Source organism: Pinus tabuliformis, chromosome 4_2 (genome assembly GCF_031772625.1).
Source record: "Pinus tabuliformis cultivar Carrire ecotype Pingquan chromosome 4_2, CPIR1, whole genome shotgun sequence".
Lineage (NCBI taxonomy): Eukaryota > Viridiplantae > Streptophyta > Pinopsida > Pinales > Pinaceae > Pinus > Pinus tabuliformis.
In genome coordinates, this window is record NC_142304.1 from 1,046,738,564 (window position 1) to 1,046,758,312 (window position 19,749).

A 19,749-nucleotide genomic window follows, 5' to 3' on the forward strand; every position below is an offset into this window, starting at 1 on the left:
AAAACCCCAACCATGTATTATCAATCAAGTGGAAATCCTCTTCAGAATACAAAAAGAATCAACTCAATAGCTATCCTGCTCTCTCTGTAATCAGAAGATCCTAATGATCTTTAATCAGAAGATGAAAATCATGGACTACCTAGGCCTCAATCTATAGGCCACAAGTCCTCCAATCTCCTATAATAGATCCTTCTCCATGCAAGGAATACTTACTAGAAATATCTAAGCATCTGATGGTACACTATCCCACATCTAATCTCAACTGGGTCTCTAACAGAACTGAGATGCAACAGTTATCCATGAGTGAATTCTCAGTTATCTAAAATAATAGTTGTCACATGCATGCAAGCATTAACAAACTATATTTTATTATTTTAACAACTTGTTAAAATAATCTAACTGGACTTGACTAGTTAGAACTAAGTCAACTGATTCTCTCATTATAGAAATCATACTTATTCCCTCAATCAGTGTAGGAAATTAAGGATAAATTCCTCAATTAGTGGGACAACTCATGTGCATGCCCACAAAGACCTCAAATTCAAATTTCCTTAACTAATTAACTTAAATAAATAAATTAATTAATATTTCCAACTGCTGTTAAGATCAAAATTAATTTACTTCCTATAAATAGACTAGGGACTGCTATAAATAGGAAGGGACCCAAAAATGCTATTTTTAGAACTTTCTATTTTTATCAGTTTCACCTCTCACCTAATGTGGCCAATGACCTCAGTAGCCAAACTGCTATTTTTACACATGCCATTTTTAGACATGATATTTTTAGCAGATCTATTTTTAGCACATTCTAAATTTAACATTTCTTGTTGCACATTTTCAACACTTCATACTTGTACAGGTCTGCAACATTAAAAATTGGTGATATTCCAACATCAGGGGGTAACTCAATCTCATAGGCACTTGCAGAAAATTTACTCAACACTCTGCACGGTCCAATTTTTTTGAACTTCAATTTGTTATACTCCCTCATTGGAAACCTCTCCTTTATGATGTGTGCTAAAACCAGATCTCCAACTTCGAAGTTCACCTCTCTTCTTCTCATGTCTGCTCTAGTTTCATACTTGATGTTGCTATCTTGCAGCTGCTGTTTCACTTGTTCATGTATTGCTTGCATTTCCGAAGCAAAATATTCACCCTTTGCACTTTTCATCTCATCCTTTCCCAAGTTTCTTAACTCAGATACTCCTCTTGGATGCATTCCATAAACAATATGGAATGGACTTTGTCTTGTACTCCTGTTAGGTGAGTCATTATATGCATATTCAGCTTGTGCCAACACTTGATCCCATTGCTTTGGATGTTCTGCAGTAAGGCTCCTTAAAAGATTGCCCAAACTCCTATTCACAACTTCAGTCTATCCATCAGTTTGTGGATGATAGGCAGAACTGAAACTTAATTTAGTTCCTAGATTCTTCCATAATGTTCTCCAAAAATGTCCAACAAATTTGGAATCCTTTTCTGGGACAATACTCTTAGGAAACCCATGCAATTTTACAACCTCCTTAAAAAACAAATTAGCAATGTGAGAAGCATCACCAGTTTTATAACATGGAATAAAGTGTACCATTTTTGAAAATCTGTCCACTACAACAAAAATTGAATCATTACCTCTTTGAGTCTTTGGTAAGCCCAAAAAAAAATCCATACTTACCATATCCCAAGGCCTATCTGGAATTGGTAATGGAACATACAAACATGTGTTTTGGCTCCTTCCCTTTACATGTTGACTGACTTTGCAAGTTTTCATATGCTTCTCCACTTCAAATTTCATTTTCGGCCAGAAATAAAATCTGTTTAATTGCTCATAAGTTTTCTCTATGCCAAAATGTCCTGCAAGTCCTCCACTATGTTTCTTTTTGATTAAGTTCTCCCTCATAGAATAGTTTGGTATGCATAGCTGATTTTTATTAAACAACAGTCCATCTTGTAAGAAGTAACCAACCATTTACTCCTATCCATCAAAACAAGATTTTTACAAGCTTCAAATGCCTCTTTAAAATCTAGATCCGTTTCATACAATTATTTAAGAAAATCAAAACCCAACACTTGGATTTGACTCTCTTGAAATAATACATTCCTCCTACTTAAGGCATCTGCTACTTTGTTTGATTGGCCATTTATATGCTTCAAAACAAAATGGAAACATTGAAGATACTCCACCCATTTGGCATGTTTCTGGCTAAGCTTCGGTTGCTGCATAATATATTGTAGTGCATGGTTATTCGAGTAAAGGATAAACTCTTTTGACATTAGATAATGCCTCCATTTTTTAATGACTGTACAACTTCGTAGAACTCCTTATGATAAGAAGAATATTTCTTTTTGGAATCATTTGGATTTTCACTAAAGTAGGCTATAGGTCTATCTTCCTGGCTTAAAACACCTCCAATTGCTTCTCGGCTGGCATCACACTTCATTTGGAAAGGCCTAGTCAAATCAAGTAAAACCAAAATAGACTTTTCAGTGATTTTCTTCTTTAAAAGCTGTTTTTTCTTTTCTACTTCAACAATCCATCTAAATGGTTGTTTGTCCTTCTTTACGATCTCAATAATAGGTGCATTAATCTTACTAAAATTCTTAATGAATTTTCTATAAAAGCTGGCAAGACCATGAAAAATTCTTACCTCAAAAACACTCTTGGGTGAAGGGCACTCCATGATTGCCTTGATCTTCTTCAAATTCAACAATAATTTCTCCTATTGCGGCCTTTATAAGACATAATTCAAATGCGTCATGTGCTCCTCCTTAGACCTGTTGTAAACTAATATATCGTCTAGATATACTATTACAAATTTACCAATAAAAGCTTTAAAAACTTCATTCATGAGTCCCATAAACATACTTGGTGCATTTGACAACCAAAAAGCCATTACTGTCCACTCATACAATTCCTCATTTGTCTTAAAAATGGTTTTCCACTCATCGCCTTCTCTTATCCTTATCTGATGATACCCACTTTTAAGATCTAGTTTTGAAAAATACTTTGCTCCACTTAATAAATCCATTAAATCTTTAATTCTAGGTAAAGAAAATATGTACCTGATTGTGATATTATTGATGGCTCTTCCATCTATACACGTTCTCCTGCCTCCATCTTTCTTTGGACTCAACACTGTTGGCACTGCACAAGGACTCAAGCTTTCTCTGATCAACCATTTTTCAAGCATTTCTTGCACCTGCTTTCTAACCTCTTCATTTTCTATAGGAGTCATTTTGTAAGTTGCTTTGTTAGGTAGACTTGCTCTAGGAATCAAATCTATATGATGGATAATTCTTCTAATGGGTGGCAACTCATTTGGCAAATCATCAACAATAATATCACAATATTTCTCCAACATTTCTTGAATTTCAATGGGTAAATCAGAAATTTTAGTAGAAGTCATTATTACCTTGGGCTTGCAAATTACAACAAAATTTAACTCATTCTCTTCAGTTTGCTTCAAGTATTCCTTTCCTCCTAGTAATAGAGTTTTTGGATCAGTCTTCTTTCCTGGTACATCTTCTTCTTGCAGAGGCAACAACATATGATTGACACCATCCTTTCCAAACTTGTAGGTGTTTCTTTTTCCATCATGCATGGCTCCTCTTTCATATTTCCAAGGTCTTCCAAGCAATATGTGACACACATCCATTGGCATCACATCACATACAATTTTATCTTTATACTTGCCCACCTAAAATTCCACTTCACACTGTTCATTCACTAACAGTTGATGTCCCTTTTGCAACCATGACACCTTGTAATGTGTTGGATGTTTAATTATCTTTAGCTTCAATTTCTCTACCACTTTTGTAGAGACAAAATTATCAGTGTTGCCACTATCAATGATCATCTGACAACATTTCCCTTGAACTTTACACACTGTTCTAAATAAAGTCTTTCTTTGTGATGGTTCAACTATCTCCTTTGCTGGCTTGAGAAAAACTTTATTAACTACCAAATATTCTCCCCTCTCTCGTATATTTTCTTCTTCTACCACTGCTGTTACCGGTGCTTCTCCCTCAACTAGAGCAACAATTGCATTCCTCTGGTTTATTCCTACATTCTCTGGGCAGTCAACAACTCTGTGTCCTAGCTTGTTACATCTGTAACATATTATTTCTCTTCCTCTTTCTCTACCTCCTCCCCTTCTAGAAAAACTCCCTCTGCCTCTTACATCACCTCTTGTGGGTGCATGTTGGGTTGAGCTACTGCTAGCTCCATCTTTAGGTGTTGTAGATCTTCCTCTACCACCTTGACTTCCCCTTTCTCGAAAAGTACCTCTCCCTCTGGCATACTGCTTCCTCATGGGTTTTTCTTCAGGTTTCAGTGCTATCTGATAAGCTTCCTCTACTGTTTTAGGAGACAGTATACTTATCTCATCTTGAATTTCCATCCTAAGGCCATTCACATATCTAGCCACCTTCTCATCTGTATCTTGGGCTTCTCTAGCTCTTATTCTTACCTTGTAGAATTACTCTGTATTCTTTCAGTGTCAAAGACCTCTGTCTAAGATTCTGCATCTATCTAAAAAAGGCTTGCTGATAATTACTTGGTAGAAACTTACCTCTTAGCTTTGCTACCATCCTGCTCCAATTCTTGATAGGTTGCTTACCAAGTCTCTTTATTTCTGCCTGCACACCATCCCACTAAAGCACTGCATGGCCTTTTAGCTTGGTGACAACAAACTTTACTTTCTTCTAATCTAATATTTCTTCATAGGCAAAGAATTTCTCCACGCCATTAATCTGGTCTATCAATTCTTCTGGATTCAGTCCTCCTTCATATATTGAAACTTCGGTCTTTGGCCTAGTTGTGGATCTCAACACTGACTGGAAGAATCTCATCTCAAAGGTAACTGCTACAGCTTCTTCCTCTACAACTTCAACCTCAGGTTCACTAACATCTCCATCATCTATATTTCTTCCTGTTGTTAATGCATCCAATCTAGCTTGCATCTATTGCACAACTTCCATTAGTTTAGTGTTTGCAACAGGTTGTCCTCTTCCACCACGTCGTCATCCTCTTCCAACTCTAAAAGCCATAGTAACTTTCCTTCTCGTACTTCTGAGATTCAATTCAATGTCATCTAGTTGCTCTGATACCACTAATGGTGGCCTCAGTGCAGGCGATGTGGTCAAATGGCCGGAGCCTGATATAATTTCTTCAATTTTTGGCTGAATTCCTCTTTCTTCTTCAACAGGTGTGTCAGTCTTCTATTGACAGATTCATGAGTTTTCCTCTGATACACTCCAACCTTCATTATCGGTGCAAAACATATCTTAGGAATGTTTTTCCTCTATCAGAACTATAATCCCATAGGAATTATAGTGATAGACTACCGTTGCTTTAAAACAAAGGATATGCATTAAAAATGATATACACACAGGCGGAGGGCTTTCGTTCCAAAGGAGCGGAAATACACTATTGATGCCTTATTATCAATATATTGTTAATTCTAAAGAATTAACTATCGACGCTTTAAATTCAAGAATTGTGTTTAATGAAATTAAGACTATCTGTGGTCACCATTGGTCCTTCCAATATTTCTTTCTCCGACGCGATAACACGTAGAATTATCGAAGATCGCAATCGGCGATTCTAGTGCTCCCAATATAAGGATCCTTCACTTCAAAATTGCGATGCGAGAATAATCACGGACCTGATATGTTATTAAAGCCTCCCTATAATGTTTCAGCCCAGGTAGTGTCGCGCTATTGGAATTCGGTGTTCCAACGATTCAGCACTGTCCCATTCCCACTCAGCGATGCGATAAAGGTTCCGGATCTGACGAAGGTATAATCTCTATGCAATAAAACTTCAAGTCTGGAACTCCATTCTGGCTAAGTAATTCATGATTTTCATGTGTTAACCATAGTTTTTGCTTGGAAGCTCAACAATGCTTATAATGGAAATCTTGCATCCCAATATAAAGGAAAACATGTTAATAAGCTTAAAGAAAATAATAGTAGGTAGAACTAAGCCAAATCACCATTAACAATGGTTCAAAAGTAAATAAGCACATACAAATTTCAGTTGATAGAGAATCATAAATTCAGATGCACAAAGAGAGTTTTCAATATGACAATGTCTCTGGGATTGACTAACTCAGAGCGTCCTATTATTTCCTTTTTATAGATAATAGATAAGCCCTCTCGGTCCTTATCCCATACAAAAGAATGCCTTTTACATAGAGTGATTTAAAGCAATTATGCATAAATCTTGTTACATCTTATCCATAAGCACTTATTACAACATGATTTATTCTTAATTCTATCCTTATCTTAAACTAGAAAAGCATTGAAATTGTTGGCTAAAGGACCCATTCCTTTGCCTGTAGATTTTTTTGGATTTTTGGAATAAGTTTGAAGATTTTCCCTCCAAGTCTCATGCTCCTGCACCATAAATCTCCACTACATCATGGACTAATTCGACGAAAATACTCAAGACTGCTCTCTGGAAAGTGGCAGGAGCATTGAATAGGCCAAAAGGAAGGACCCTATAGGCAAAAGTACCCCAAGGACAGGTGAATCTGGTCATATCCTAGTCTTTTGCATAGATCTGGATTTGGTTATACCCAATAAATCTATCTAGGAATGAGAAAAACCTTTTCCATGCTAGGCATCTAGCACTTGGTCAATGAAGGGTAGAGGAAAATAATCCTTCTTTGTGGCATTTTTCAACTCCCTATAATCAACACAAATCCTCCACTTACCATTTTTCTTGGGAACTAACACCAAAGGAGAGACCCAGTCTTTGTTGGAGATAGGGTAAATGAATCCTGCATCTAGCAGTTTTTGCAATTCTTCTTTGACTATATCTTTAAGAGCTGGATTCATCCTCCTTTGTGGTTTCCGGACTGTCTTGCAACCTTCTTTGATGTATATGTGGTGAATACACACTTAGGGGTGTACTCCCTTCATTTCCCTATAACTCCAAGTGAAGGCTTCTATATTTTCCTTTAACATGTTGCATAGCTTCTCCTCTTCGAGAGAAGAAAGAGATGGATTGATTTTCAAGGTTCTTCGTGGGCCGAATTCTATGGTTTTGACATGGAGTTGGTTGGAATCGGCCAAGCATAATTCAATTGGATGATTGTTCTGGGGTTGCTTTACTGCTTCTTCTAAAGGTAATGAACCAAGATTCGGACTTTAGAGTAGGTGTTCACTCAAGTCATCCTCATCTTGTCATCCTCCTTATATTGTTGCTTCCAACGCATAGAGTTGGGCAGAATAAACTTCATCTTCTTCCTCCTCCTCCAACCATAAATATAAATCATGCTCTATAGAAGGTTGAGCAGGAGGGTATAGGACTAACTACTTGGACATATGCCCATTCTTGATGGTCATATTCCCATCTCTGCAGCTAATGTAAGCATCGACAGTGGCCAACCATGGCCTCCCAAGGATGAGAGGATAACCAGTAAGCTTAGCTTAGGCTAGAGAACTAAGAAATCTACAAGGTACTCCCAGGAGTCAATGGAGATCATCACATCCTCCACTATTCCCTTAGTGGTTACTGTGGAATGGTCTGCAAGTTGCAGAACTATTGTGGTCTTCATCAATGACCCTTAGAGGTTGAGCTTGACCATGGTGTCCTTGGTCATCACATTAATGACAACCCTAAGATCGATCAGAGTGTGTGGGACAATGGTGCCATTGATGTGCACATCTACTACAGGGCTTCCAGGGTCCAAATATTTTGGACATATTACCTTCCCCAACATTAAGTCGATAACTTCCCAATAACATTAATGGTAGGGGCATCCATTTTTTGCCTCCATGGAGGCTTGAAGCATTTATCCTCAATCAACTTATTGTAAATGGGAACATCTTTTATTGCCCGTAGAAGGGGTATCTTTACACATGGATTTTTAAATTCTCTAAGAAGTTTAGTCTCTTATGGGGTAGGCTGGAGTGGTTGGGCTAATCTTTCAGGAAAGGGTGGATTTACTTTAAGGTTTCTTTCCTCTCTTTCTTCCTCAACATCCCTAGCTGGAGGGGGAGGTTGGTTATCTGGGAGAACTCTCCAAGATCTCAGGTTGATCTCCTGGATTTCCACAACATAAGATGGATATGATGTATCTCCACTATATACTTGCTAAGCCTACCTATTGTTCGGGTTTGGATTTGGCTAGGTAGGCATCTAGGGTTGCTTAGGTGGAACAGAGTGTAGGAGTTGTGGTTTAGCAGGTGGTGGAGGCAATAGAGCTATAGAAATTGTTGTATTGGGGTCTCCACCCCTGGAGTGATGTATTCCATTGAGGTTGTGGTAGAGCATAAGGTTGAAATGGCTGGTTGGCTGGCTAGGAAAGATACTGAGATGCATAGGACCAAGGAGGGGGTCTAGATGAAGAAGGATGAGCAGGGAGTCCCCAAGAAGGTATAATTTTGGTTTGGTTGGGGTTGCAATATGCATGGGATGAACCTTGCATGCCCTGGTAGTATGGTCTAGGCCCATGAGGTCTCCTTTGGTTAATGTAGAAAAGCTACACAGTGACCGCTTCAGCTCCTTGATATACAACTTTGAGTCCGGGTAAAGAAGGGAACTTGTCTGTGGAGTGGTTTTCCTCATATATTGATCAAATTTAAATATAGTTCAATGGACATTCATTCCTAGGATGCCTCCTGGTGCATCTAGGAAAAAATATGGCCAAGGCTCTCTCTGCTTCCTCCTGCCTCCTTTTGATGTTCATGGTGTGCATTTGTAAGGCAAGGGTTTGCAACATCTCACTCTTGAAATCTTCCAACATGTTTCCAATTTCACCCTTGATGGATGAGTTGGAAGATGATGTACTGGCCATAGGTTGACTACCCCTACCCTTCTTCCTGGCTGCCCTAGAATGGTTTCTAAAGATAGTCTTGATATCCTCATAGGGTAATTGGTATATATCTCCTCCTGTTAAAAAATGTAAGGTATCCAGGAGATATTCTCTTAATCCCCTAAGTAGGACCAACTTTAGTGACTCAAGGTCAAGTGTGCAATTGGCCCTTCTGTAATTGAGCCAGAATCTTTCTTCATAGCCTTCTAAGGATTCATCATCGCCTATGGTCACCCTGAAAATTTCTTCTTTAGTATCCTTTGACCGACAGTAGTCTTGATATCTGTTGTTGAAAACCTACTGCATTTGAGCCCAAGTTGTGATGCTATCTCTAGGTAAACCCATTAACCAATGCAATGCTACATCCTTGAGGGTACATGGAAATAGTTTTAACCTTTTCTCATCATCTGTATAGTCATAGGTTTGAAATATAACAACAAACACAAATAGGAAAGTGTCAGGGTCCTCTGTGGTCAGGCCATGGAAATGAGGTAGGGCAGAGGGGCTTATATTTTCATCTTAGTGGCCCCATTGGTTTCCTTGATGGGGAAGGCACCCTCAACTCTCTCTCTCTATTCCCTCTATCATTTCAGTTTTCAGCCATTGGTTTAGTAGGAATGGGTTCCTCTTCTTCTTCTTCCCTTGTAGGTTCTTCAAATATGTCAGGTTTCTCACCTAAGGTTCCTCTAGTTCACATCCACCAAAGAAGAGAGAAGGTTGGCTATTGGATGCAGTGGGGGTATTTGGAAAAAAATTCCCTAAGTTGTTCCTATTCCTACGAGGCATGAAAGGAAATATTTTTGGCTTGGTTTTGTATTATTTTTTAAAACTTGGAAAGTACTTGCAGAATTAAAATTGTTGATTGAATGAAAAATAATAATAGAATGAAAAATCTACTTGGTGAATTGAAATCCTACTTGCAGAATGGAGAGGAAAGTATATAATGCAAAATGAAAGAAAGGAAACAACTAGATTACTTTTGCGGAAGTAAACTAATGGAAGAATATTGAGGACAAGAAATAGAAGAAAACAAAGCAGCAATCACATTCTACTCAGTCACCTCCCCGGAAATGGCGCGAAAAAGTGATGAGCACCAGCATTACAGCAAGGATGCTACAACTCCTAGGCTACCAACTTTACTTATCAACCCGAGGTTCGTACAAACTTGGAGGTGATAGTGTTGTATGCACAAGTAAAAGTGATGGTTCTGCCCATTGTCACTTGTTCAGCTAGTTAGAATCCACTGAGGTTCGAAGCTAGACTTCTATAAAGTTAGAAGAAGCTTGATTATTTGATGGAAGAAAGGAAAATCTACTCTAAAAGAGTTACTCTACTGCAGTAATGGGAAAAAACCAAGATGTAATGCTAAACCACACCATACCCTAATTAACCATTTAAGAAGCTACTCTAAGTAGAGATGCTAAATCAACAATAAAAAAATACTACTATCTAATCTGTAGAAGTAAAAAGTGTCAAACAGTGCTAATGTGCAAGTAAAGAAACTAAACTAACTCTATTTTCAATTTTTTGGTCTTTTAGGCAAAATCAAGTATACAAACTAATTGTTCTTGTGGATGTGGCAGGTGGATTGAAGTTGTTTGAGGATGGCTAGAAGGTTTATGGAGTGATTGGATGGTGTGGAGGGGTCCTAGGATGCTTTTTGTGACTTCTTATAGGTTTCCCATCAATTCAGCCTCAAAATAGGCAGTTTTAGGAAAACCTAGAGGATGTACTAGAGACCTACAGGATGATCCTGTAGAAATTACAAGAAACCTATAGGATACACCCAAGAGCTAATTGTGAAGTTTTGGAGGTGTTGGGAAGCTTAGGAAAGTTGTGTGATGGGTGCAATGGAGTGTTAGAATATCTAGGAGCACTTAGGAGTCAATACCCAAGATAAGGGATGGCTAGATTTGCTCAATGTGTTTAGGAAAATTTCAATGAAAAATGATGAAAAATTAGTGAGGGTGATGGTGAAACAAGGAATGGCTAAGGTGGATGAAGTGGAAGGTGGTTTCTCGTTGTGAAGTCTTGGTCTCCTCCCTAAGCACCTGCTCTACATAAAATATGTGTGTCTTCCAAAAACTATGCAACAAAATACATTTCCATAAACTAGAAAAGCATGAATCAATTACCTATATTATGTATGAAGAAAGTTAGTAAAAGGAATGAAAGCATGAGTGAGATCTTATTGCAGAAATGGAGATGCAAAAAGATGACAATGAGATCTGCCTTGCAATATTAACCAAATACTGAATTAAATACAACAAACTCCAAAGGTCATAAAAGAACTAGAGGAATCGTTCTGTGCAGAGGAAGAATTGGAGTTTGCCTCTCTGGGGATCGTTCGGCCTAGTACCTGTGTTGTGGGAAACTCCCATCCTATGGCCAGGGATCCTGAAAGCATGGTCTCTCCAGGCACAAGACGGTTTTCTGATAACAACAGCAGAGTTGTTGTGCCAGCGTTCAGTGTTTCTGGTCCATCTGCGCTATCGTCCAATGAAGTCTCTGCTTCCCTGGGCATCATGGTTTCCGATCCGGTGGTTTTAGGTCCACGTTCTCCTTCTGATTGCTCCGGTTCTGCATTGCGTAGAAGGATTTCAATTAGCGATTTGGCAGGCCGGTTTGGTATGGACAGCGTGGAGAATTCGCCTAAAAGGACCGTGATTTCAGATTATGATATGATTGACATGTGTGGGGAGGTCAGTGTAGGTTCGTTCAGCGTTGGAGAAGGTTCAACCGCGATTCCTGAATGTAATATGACTGGAGAGGTCAGCGTGGAGTCGTGCAGCGTTGGAGATGGTTCTGTGTTCAGCGTTGGATATCCCGTTGTTTCTGCATGCAGCGTTGGAGATGGTTCTGCGTTCAGCGTTGGAGATCCCGTTGTTGGAGATCCCGTTGGTTCTGCGTTCAGCGTTGGAGATGGTTCTGCGTTCAGCGTTGGAGATCCCATTGTTTTTGCTGAGCCTCAGGTTAGTATTGATAGGAGTAATATGCACTATAATAATAATTCTATGTTTAAACATAGCAGCGCTATTATTAGGAGGATTAATAAGAATAATTTTAATAACAATAATAATAATACTTATAATAATAATAATTATAATAATTATAATTATAATAATAGTAAATTCATTAATAATAATAATTATTATAATAGTAGTAATTATCACAATAACAGGGTTTATGAAAATAATAATTATATGAATAATAATAATGTCATTACTAATTATAATAGTAATAATAATATTTATTGTATTAATAATAATAATAATTATATTAATTTTAGTAATAATACTAATAATATTTATAATAATAATAAATTCAATAATAATAATAATATGGGCAAGATTAACACAAACGTCTCTAACATGAAAAATAATAAGAACAAGATGACTAATGGTATCAATAATCATTACCTTTCTTCTCTTTCTAGTAATAGGGTTATTAATCTTTCAAGTTTTGTTTTTCCCCCTTCTGTTTTTAAAGTTCTGGGCAAAGGTTTAAATTTTGGCTTAGCCCCTAGAAAAATCCCCGTGGAGGATATTATTTGTGATATTGAGTTTGGGATCAGAGGTTTACCTGATAGGATCAAGGATACTATTAGGTAGGATTGTGTTGTTGCCTTGAGAAAGGCTAAGCCGCCTAAGAGAAACCTTAGTAAGGAAGAATCTTTAGCTCTTAGATCCTTGAACCAGAACAAGGATATCATTGTTCTTAAGGCAGACAAGGGTGGTGTTGCCGTCATTATGGACAGGGTTGATTACCGCAGCAAGATGTTGGATCATCTTCATAATAGTGGTAGCTACAAAAAGCTTCCCAAAAATCCTTTGAAGAAGGTTTCTAGGAATGTGGCTTTGGCCATTAAATCCATTAGCTCAATGAGCTCCTTGCACCAAAAACTGATTGAAAGCAACCCTATTACTCCTAGAATCTATGGTCTCCCCAAGATTCACAAGGAAGGAGCCCCCTTAAGGCCCATCGTCAACACCATTGGAGGTCCTACCTACCTTGTTGCGAAGTTCCTGGCGTTAAAGCTTAAACCCTTAGTTGGTCGTACAGAGTCCTTCGTAAAAGACTCTGCTTCCTTTATTGAGGAACTCAAGGACATTAAGCTTGAACCTGGGGACATTATTGGTAGTTTTGATGTTGTCTCCCTGTTCACTTGCATCCCTATTAATGAGTCCATGGATGTGATAAACTGCCTAACAGATCCTGACACGGCCAGGTTGGTTGAGATCTGTCTCACGTCCACCTTCTTCGGTTTCGAGGGAGAGTTCTTCGAGCAAACCTATGGGGTTGCGATGGGCTCACCCCTTTCCCTTGTTGTTGCTAATCTGTTTATGGAAGATTTTGAGTCCAAGGCTCTTAACTCTTCTCGGCTCTTGCCTAAGCTGTGGAGAAGGTATGTGGATGACACCAATGTCATCTGGTCTCATGGCCAGGATGAGCTTGATCTCTTCTTTGATCATCTCAACAATCAATCCTCAGCCATTAAGTTCACCAATAATAATTATTTAATAATTTGAATAAATAAATAAATTATAAAACCAACCATTAAAATTATTAATCCTACCTTAATAACCTAATATTATTATATATAATATTCGGTTTAAAAGAGGAAGTAGATGAGGATACTTTAGCCTTAGCCCAGACAGAACTACATAATAGATTACAAATTGAAACATTGTGTCTCACAGAAGCAACAAGGTTGGGGAAATTAACCGAGAATAAAGGAAGACTAATCCGCATAAAGGTGAGCTCCACTGATCATAAGCACGACATACTTAGTAAAACCTCAAGTCTAAAAGGAACGGGAATATTCATAAATGAAGATCTCATTCCAGAAGACGAAGCATAATTAAGAAAGGAGGTTCAAAAGGTAAAAGAAGCTAGAAAGGAAGGAAAATGGGCAATAATCAGAAATAGAAAAGCCTTTATTCGAGATAGAAACCAAAAAGATAGTAGTCAATAGCAATTAAACATGCTCCGGATCCTTTCTTGGAATTGTCGGGGCTTCCCATGGAACAAAGGCCCCAAGCTAAGTTGGATTTCAAATGATGTTGATATTATTTTGCTTATTGAAACTTGGGAGCACGAAGAATCTAAGGTCCCTAACATAGATGGCTTTACGCTATGGTCTACCTGGAACAAGCGATCCTCCCGTAGAGGCATTGGGGGAATAGCTTGTTACATTAAGAAGAACATCTCCCCCCATGTTAGGATTTATAAAAAAGACCCTCACAACCAATATAGTTGGATAGAGATCAAAGACATTAATAATAAAAAGTCCTACATAGCAATATGTTATTTTCCCCCATTAATTCTAACTTCTATAAGAAGAAGAATCTAGATAAAACTAACCCTTACAATGGTTTAGAGAATGATATTTATAGCCTAAGGAATGACGGTAATATCCTTTTAATAGGTGACTTTAATGCTGGAACTTCAAAAAACCAAGCTATTATTCTAAGCAATCATTCCAACCCTAATCCTCTTTGGTTAGATGAAGACCCTACTCTGGCTAGCAGGTACAAAAGGAACTCTGAAGATCTCGGGGAAAATTTGTTTGGGTCGGAGCTAGTTAAGCTCTGTAGTGCTCAGGATCTCATAATTTGCAACGGTATAAAGAAGTGGCCCAATTCTAGCAAGATGACCTGCATCCATGGGCTTGGTAGCAGCGTGGTAGACTATGTTATTTCTGATCTCCCATTATACAACGAAATAATAAATTTTGACATCTTAAACGACCATGAACCTGACTCTGATCATAGGCCTTTACTTATAACTCTCAATTTTGTCATGCATAGAGTTCCCATAGAAAATAATACTTATAGCCAAAAAAACTTAATATTTGATAGAAATAAAAATGATCTCTTTCTAAATGAATTAAAAACTAATTTGCTTCCTTTATCTAATATAGACAACATAGAAGACCTCTATCATAATTTTACTACAACCCTCTCATATTCTATTAACAAGTTCTCAATTGAAGTTTCAAATAATAAAAGAAATAGCAAAACCAATCCATGGTATGACAAAGATTGTAAAAGTGCAAGGAGAGCAACTAAGAAAGCTGTTGATGAATCTCTTAAAATGGACAAGATAAAAATATACAAAGCCCTAACTAAAAGGAAAAAGAGGCAGTACATTCGTCAAAGACAGGAGAATCTCTTACACCTCTCTAAGGTAGCTCCTAAGAAATTTTGGAGGCAGATTCTAACTAGGAAGACTAAGGATAATAATAAAATTTCTCTTTGCGATTGGAATTCCTATCTTAAAAAGCTTTATGAATCTCCAAATGTCATGGATAATTTGAAAACCCTTCTCACAACGAAAGAAGTTTTCTCTTTAGAAGACATTAAGTTTGGGGTTAATCGCCTCGCTAATGGGAAAGCTAAGGAAATTGAAGGTTACCAAGCGGAAATCTTAAAAATTGGAGGTCCTGTCCTCATCCCCCACATCCACAAGCTTTTCAATCAAGCAGTCAAGCAAGGGTTCCCTAAACCTTGGACTGAGAGCCTCATTATCCCTATTTTTAAAAGTGGGGATACAAATAACCCATCTAATTATCGAACAATTATGATCAGCCCTCTCTTAGCCAAGTTATATGGTAGTATTTTGGAAAAAAAGTTAAGCATATGGCTTGAAAGTGAAGGTAAGTGGGCTAAAGGCCAAGTAGGTTTCAGAAGGCATCACTCAACAACAGACCACCTTGTTACGCTTAGGATCATTGCGGAGGAATGTCTTAATGATAAATCCAATTTATTTTGTTGCTTTGTGGACTTTAGAAAGGCTTTCGATACGGTTCCTAGATCCAACCTTTGGAATAGATTAGAAGAGCTAAAGGTTCCTCTCGAGTTGAGAGCTGCCGCTATAAGGTTATACGAGAATGTAATTGCCAAGCTAAAGAGCAATGAAGGGTGGTCGAAAGATATTAAGTGTAACATCGGAGTTAAACAAGGTTGCCCCCTCTCCCCTACCCTATTTGGCATTTACATCGATAAGCTCGAAGGCTATTTAGAGGAAGCAGGATCTGATGGCACGATCTTAGCTGGGATAGTCGTCATCCTTCTTCTTTATGCTGACGATATTGTTCTTTTGGCAAGGTGCCCATCTGATCTTAATAAGCAACTCAGGCTTCTTAAGGATTTCTGCTCTACCATGGGTATGACTGTTAACACTGACAAAACAAAAGTTATGATTATCAAATCCAAGAAGGACACTTATGCTAATTTTATGTATGACAATAATAACTTGGAGGAAGTGTATTCTTACAAGTACCTAGGAATTGATATTCATCACAAGCTCAACTGGAACCATAGCATTGAGAAAAGGATTAATGGGGGGTGGAAAGCTTACTATGGTCTTGAAAATAATTGTAAAATTGAAAACCTTGTAATGTGGGATAAAAATAAGTTCCTCTTTGAAACTTTAGTCACTCCTGTTATCTTATATGGCTGTGAGGTTTGGGGTTGCAGCATCTCCAGAGAATCATGGAGAAAGATTGAGCAAATCCAGAAGCGTTTTATAACTTATAAGCTGAAAATTAAAAGTAATACACCCTATCCTATTCTCCTTATAGAAGCAGGTCTTTCCCCTATTGAGAGCCTAGCTATGCTTAGGTTTCTGTTGTACAAGCACAAAATCAGTAACATAAACGATCATAGACTTCCTAAGCTAGCTTTAAATTCTAGCCAAAACCACCTAAGGCTCAATCGAGGGTGGCATAAAGACACAAGGGCCTGGTTAAACTATTGGGAGATCAACGAAAATGATGCATTGCAAAACATAAATAACATTAAAGATATTGTTACTTCTAAGTTCAAAGAAAAAATGTGGTGTGAGAAAGACTTAGCGGCTAAAACAAAATTAAGTTATTATAAGAAGGTCATCAACCCCACCCTAGAAGATCAAAAGTATCTCTCTATTTTAACTAGCTCAAAGAAGAAAATTAATATAGCAAAGATTAGAACGAATTCTCATGAGCTCCATAGTGAAATAGGTTGTTGGGCAGTTCCTAAAGCGCCATGGATGGAAAGGATCTGCCATATATGTAAGAATAGGAACATCGAGGATGAAAGCCACTTCCTCTTAGAGTGCCCCGCGTATAACCACATTAGATCTCAGTTTCACAATCTTTGTTACAATACTGACCTTCCTAGCCTTTTACAATGTCAAAATTATAGTGAGCTCGGGAGGCTTCTCTCCAAGCTTTTTGAGCATAGGAATAAAATCTTAAATCAAAATAGATAATTTGTTTCTTTAGGTCTGATAGACCATTATTTGGTCTCATCGGACGTTAACCATCATCATCATCATCATCATCATATATATAGATATAGATATATATATTAATTTTAATTTAAATAAATAAATAAATTCCCTTTTTAAAACCAACCAGTTTACCTAATTTAACTTATTTCCATAAGAAAAATAATAATTATAATAATAACATTAAATTAATAAATAAGGATTTGACCTGGGTCCTAAGGTAAAAATTAGCTGTTAGTCAATTTAGCCGTTGGAGACTCTGCTCAGACTATTTATCATGCTAAGCTGGATCTGTTTCTTCAACTTGTCCTGACGATGAACCACACTAGTTGGTTCGAAACACGTCGACAAATGGTATTCCATGTGATTTTCGCCGAAAAATCTCTCATAAACTTGATATGGATCACAGAAGCCTGAACTCTATAACTAGAAATATGTGTTTATGGGGCTACTGAAGGGTCCATTCCTCAATTCATGGTCCTAGAGGGAGGAAGTGAGGCCGATACACTTGTTGAAAACCTTGTGGTGATATTTTTTCCCCTTTCTAACCATCTACTTGAAAGAAGGCACAAATGGAAGCAAACTATGACACGACCAATCTAATCTACACTACTTGTAATGGAAATGCATCTAATAAGCAAACTAACAACTAAGCTATGAATCTACACTAAGCATACATGTATAATATTGTTATGAAACCAACTCACAAAAAGATAGAAAATATAGATCAACGCCATAGAAATAAGCCTCTTCGATGGGGCAACCTACTTTACATTACACAAATGAACAATTCTTGGATTATTCAAATGACAAAACCTCCTTTCTATATATAGGAGTCTAAGGGGTCACAATATAACCAAGCCAAACTAACAATAATAATATAAAGGCACAAAAATAACAATAGAGGGATTCTATGGGGCATAGTAATAACAATATGGGAACAATAGGGGCACAACAATATTAATAAGGGATACAACTACAATAGTAATGGGGTCATCGCTAGTATTATAGGGACCTAACATGCCCCTGTCCTTCAAAAAAGTGTTGTTCTCAACACTTGAGTAGTTCTGGATGCTTCTATATAAAATCCTCATCTTCCCATGTGGAATCTTCAGCAGATAAGTTCTTCCACTTGATGAGATACTCCGAAATGGATCGATTTCGTAGCTGTCGAGTTCTTGTTTCTATGACTGCTTCCGGTTCCAATATAATTTTTCCTTCCTTGCCAAGTTCTGGCAATATTGTTTGAACTGGGAGCTTGTCACCTATAACCTTCTTTAAACATGAAACATGGAAAATTGGGTGCACTCGAGAAGCTACAGGAAGCTCCAATTTGTATGCCATAGTACCAATATTTTACAATGCATTGTATGGACCATAATACTTTGGTGATAATTTAGTATCCTTCTTAGCTTGCTTGAGGGACATTTTTTTATATGGTTGTAGCCGTAGAAATACCCAGTCACCTACATCAAAACTTCTTTCTCTGCGATGTTGATCTGCTTATTGTTTCATTCTATTCTACACCAACATGAGGTTATCCTTTAAGAGTTGGAGAACTTGTTGTTGATGCTCGATGTGATGTTCCACTGCTTGAACCTTATAATTTTCTCTTAAATATGATGTGATGAATGGTGGCTAATATCCATAAAGCGCCATAAATGGGGTCATTTTTTTTGTAGTATGGAAGGAAGTGTTATACCACCATTCAGCTAGAGGTAAACATTTGACCCATTGTATCTGTTTATCAGTTATAAAGAAACAAAGATATGCTTCCAAACATTTTTTTTTCTATCTTAGTTTTCCCATCAGATTGATGATGATAAGATGAGCTATGAGCTAACTGAGTACCAAAACAAGAAAATAATTGTGTCCAAAAATTTCTAGTAAAAATGGGATCTCTGTCACTTAAAATAATCTTTGGATTTCCATGTAGCTTTTGAATTGTTTCCATAAATGTAGTAGAAACTGTACTGGCTTTAAATGGATGTGATAATGCACAAAAGTGTGCATACTTGGTAAGTTTGTCAACTACCACCATGATGACACTCTTTCCCTCAGACTTGGGTAAACCTGTGATAAAATCCATTGAAACCTCCTCCCAACGTTGGTTTGGAATGGATAAAGGTTGTAATAGACCTGGTGTCTTAATTGTTTCAGCTTTAGTTTGTTGGAAAACCAAACATTCTGCCACAAAATTTTGAATATCTAATTTAAAGTCATCCCAAAAACATTCCTTCTTAACCCTATGGTAATTTTTTAGAAATCTCGAGTGCCCTCCTAAGGGAGAAGTGTGCAATTCCAGAAGAATATTTTGTTTGAGTTGGGAGTTCTTAGAGAGGTACAAGTGATCATTGTACCATAACAAATCATTTTTCTAGCTAAATGTATCAGATGTACTGGAATCTTGTTGTAACTTTTGAATAAGTGTCCACACTTCTTCGTCATTATTCCATTCCTCCCTTGCTTCGTTTATCCAATCTGGTTGGATAATAGAAATGGTGCACAACAATGCTTCCACATCCTCATCCTTTCTTGAGAGTGCATCTGCCATAACATTTTGCTTCCCTTTTTTGTAGATGATTTCAAAGTCAAGACCCAACATCTTTGTGACCCATTTTGGTTGTTCTTTAGAGGATAATCTTTGTTCTAA

At 37.5% G+C, this 19,749-nt stretch overlaps 1 pseudogene; it reads left to right on the forward strand.

Annotated features, from left to right (window-relative positions):
• The first annotated feature begins 11,206 nt into the window (after positions 1-11,206).
• Positions 11,207-19,749, forward strand: part of LOC149173205 (ruBisCO large subunit-binding protein subunit beta, chloroplastic-like) — a 35,632-nt pseudogene continuing 27,089 nt past the window's right edge.